Genomic DNA, 4,025 nt, shown 5'->3' with positions numbered 1-4,025 from the left:
TTGTTATTCTAACATGAGTGGTGGAGGCTGGGTAACACCCATCCACTGACATGCTACAATTGCTCCTATCACAAGCCAGTTGCTCTCTGTGTGTGTCTGACTATCTGTGTGTGTCTGAGTCAGTGTGTGTGTGTGTGTGTTTGTCTCTGTGTGTCTTTGTGTGTGTCTATATGTGTGTATGTGTTTGTGTGTGTGTCTGTATTTATGTGTCTCTGTATATGTGTCTGTATGTCTTTCTGTTTCTTTGTGTGTGTGTGTATGTGTGTATCTGTGTGCATGTCTGCATATGTGCAGGTCAGATACTAACATGGGGTGTCTTGGCTACTCCTTATTTTTCTTGGACCGGTTTTCTCACTAAACCTGGAACTCACTGATTCAGCTAGACTAGCAAGTCAGAAAGCCCTAGTCATCCTCCTGTATCTGTCTCCTTGGTGCTGAGATTATAGGTATGTTTTCGCTCAATTTGGCTTTTTTACTTGGTGCTAGAGATCAAATTTGGTTCCTCATGCTTCTGTGGTAAACACTTTACTGACTTAGTCCTATTTCCTGCCCCTTAAAGTCACTATTAAAAATTAGATTATAGCCTGGTGAGGTGGCATACAACTGTGACCCTAGCTCTCACGAGACAGAGGCAGGAGGATTGGTAATTCAAGTCCAGCCTAGGCCGCATATATTTAAAATTAAATAAATTGTCGAAGGCAGTAAGTATTGTTACCTGATTATCTTGGTGAGTATCACAACTCCCTGCACTTTTGAGGTTAAACCAGTTGCTCCGCATGGTGGGAATGCTGCACATCTCTTTCCAGTCCCCCATGCAGCAAATTCATCTTCACAGCTTCAAATTCCATATTAGTCCATTAATGTTGTTAGCTTGAAAGTAGCAATGAAGGGATGATTGTTGCAACAGAGATTGTAGACAGTCTAAGCCATCCACCCTCACCGAGATCAGCTTGAGTTTTTACCAGCATCAATACTACTCTGTCTTTCATTACTTCTGTCTTTCTGAAGACCTAATTTCTAAGCATGAAGGGGGATATGATACTGTTTGTGTGAAAATGAGGCTGGGCTGTGCCCTCTCTCCTCCTCTCTTCACCCACGTCCCCATTTTCCTGTCTTTTCTCATGGACCCACTTTCATTTCTAAGCCTCATATGATCCTTCCCTTGTGTCACTGTGACCTATTGTTGATGGAGGACTCCCATTGGCTAATAAAGAAACTGCCTGGCCCATTTGATTGGCCAGCCCTTAGGTGGGCAGAGTAGACAGAACAGGAAGAAGGAAGTGAGGTAGATGGCTCAGTCAGATGCTACGTGTCTCCTAAGTTAGACAGACTGCCATGCCTCTCCTGAGAGATGCCAGATGCGATGAAGTGAGCCACCAGGTCAGACATGCTGAATCTTTCCTGGTAAGACACCATTCGTGGTGTTCCACAGATTATTAGATATGGGTTAGTCAAGATGTGAGTAAGAGGCTGGAACTAATGAGCCAGGCAGTGTTTAAAAGAATACATTTTGTGTGTTATTTCGGGTTTTAAGCTAGCCGGTGGCCGAGAGCAGGGCGGCGGGAAGTCGCCCGCAGCCCTCATCACTACATATTGTCCCTGTCTTTCTCTGCTTCCTTCCATTTTCTTCTACCTTTCCACTGGCTATGTTTTCTAAAGAGCTTAAAAAGCAAATGATGAAGAAAAATGGTTTTAAAATAACATTGATAACCAAATAAAGTATAGCTAAATGCATTATAATACCTGTATTTAATAAAACTGTAATCTACAGTTAGTTTGCATGCAAAATGATGCCTCTCCTATTTATAATAGAGCAGGCTAATATTTCTTAAATTGAAATATTCATGGGTTAGGGCCTGCTGAATTTGTATCGCAGCCTCTAGCCTGGAGCTGCACCTTCACTTTGGAGAAGCATTGCCTCTTATCCAAGCAGCTATGATCAAACTGCTTCCCACAGTGACCGCTTCCCCTCAACCTGACTCTCCCAGGCTTCTTGTGAAGTGAAGACGATGCTGGTGAGACAAGGTTATGCCATTTGGCAGATATGGGCGGTGACTTGGGCGTGCACATGGGATTCTCAACTGTGCAAAGGGTGGCACATTTGGCTTTGTGCTTTGTGGGCACTGTCTTGAAGTTACTAATCTTTTCTGGAAAAAGGACGTCAGTGTTTTCAGTTTGCCCCAAGACCCACAGCTGCTCATGTCCATCATGCTGCCGCCCCCAGCCTGTGGGCTTCAACTTTTTCACAGGGATGCTGCCTTCTTTTTCTCGCATGTGACTTTAAATAGCACTCACTGTTCTAACTCTATCACACAGGTACACAACCACCTTTTTCCTCTTACAGAGCTGGAATCCCACTCCCCAGTGTTTCTCCATTTTAGTTCTGTGATCCTCCCTGCGACTCACTGCTTCCTTGGGAATGGTGTTGGAATCTGCCCATAGGGACAGAAGTAGTTAAGTTTCCTATATGCACTCTTTATAGTAGACTATGTGTCAATGAGGTTACACACACACACGCATACATGCATGCACACACACATACACATGCACGCACACACACACACACATGCACACACAGACACATGTACACCTACACAGATACATTCTTCATAGTAGACTATGTGCCAAGGAGGTCAGTATACACATATACGCACACACACACACTCTTTACAGTAGATTATGTGCCAATGAGATTAGCATACACACAAACACATACCACACACACGTATCCACACACCCTACATGCACATGCAACACCTGGAGTTTCATTGGCACAAATTATTAGGGAAATTACTATAAGAGAAGAGGGAAGTATCTATCAGATAAATAAGAAACCAGAGAAAGCTATCTCTGAAATTGCTGTTTCCTTCAAGGAAAAAGAAAATCATCCAGAAACCTCAAACTGCATCCTCTTCCTCCTGTGTGATTTTGAATAAGTCACTTCAATCCTTTAGCCTTCCAGATTTTTCACTTAAGAAACACAGGACTTAGAAAAGAGGGACACATTCGGCAATCCTTTTTTGGCCTGAAATTCCTTATTCCAAGAGTTTTTATCAGTTTAGCTTGCACTGCCTGCTCCCGTAATGAGACAGGAATACACTAGAAAGTTAACAACTGCAAAGTGAGAGGTGGAATTCATGCCTGAGGTCATTTTCAATTTTTAATATCTTATTATCCCTCAGTTTTAAGCAGAAGTAGCCTCGTTAGAGTTGGCTCCACCACATCACACTGCCTATTACCGTAGAAAATAATCGCCTGCTCCTAAGACACGGACACTCTGGAAAGATACAGACACTTGAGAAAGATCTGCTGATTAGCTTTCAATTTACCCTGCTGTCAGGAGCCCACTGGAAGCACATTCTGAGAAGATTAACTGAGGGCAGTTAGGAAAGACTGTCATAAAAGATTTGCTTTTATTCTATCGCGATAATCAAATAAGAGGGCAGCAATGAGAAGAAATGCATGTTCGGGAGCATCAGAGCAGGCCTGGGAGGCCATGTTTGGCTTCAAGGCCACGTTCAGGCCCTTGTGGGTGCCGATGGTTGATGACTGAAGCAGAAAATGCCTTGGTGAGGATGCTCATGGTTGCTCTATTGAATGGCCAAGGAGTCTTTTGGTTCTTTCTTTAGTTAGTCACGAAGGCTTCGAGAAAAAGACTTCCACAATAACACAGAATGCCAGTTAGTGCTGTGGGGAGCAGGTCTGAGCTTATTCTGACTTTTCAAATGGTTCTCAATTCCATTCAGCGTCTGATAACGCACATCCATTATTTATATCAACTCCCATCATTGTGTTATCCCGAGTCGTCTGCGGGCTCTGCCTGCAGAAGGGTACTCACGCTGCATTTGTAATGACCAAGTTTAAAAAGAACCAGTTACCTGTGCAGGTGTCTCATTTGGTAGGAAGTGGGGAATTGGATTCCATCTTGGTCTGGAATCTCCACCACTCTCAATATCAGGGGTTCACTGGCATATGCCATGGATGTTTGTGTCAGTTCTAAAACTGCATTTTACTGGAACTTCACA

This window comes from Arvicola amphibius, chromosome 8, assembly GCF_903992535.2.
Source record: "Arvicola amphibius chromosome 8, mArvAmp1.2, whole genome shotgun sequence".
In the NCBI taxonomy this organism is placed as follows: domain Eukaryota; kingdom Metazoa; phylum Chordata; class Mammalia; order Rodentia; family Cricetidae; genus Arvicola; species Arvicola amphibius.
Note: the sequence above shows the minus strand (reverse complement) of the source record.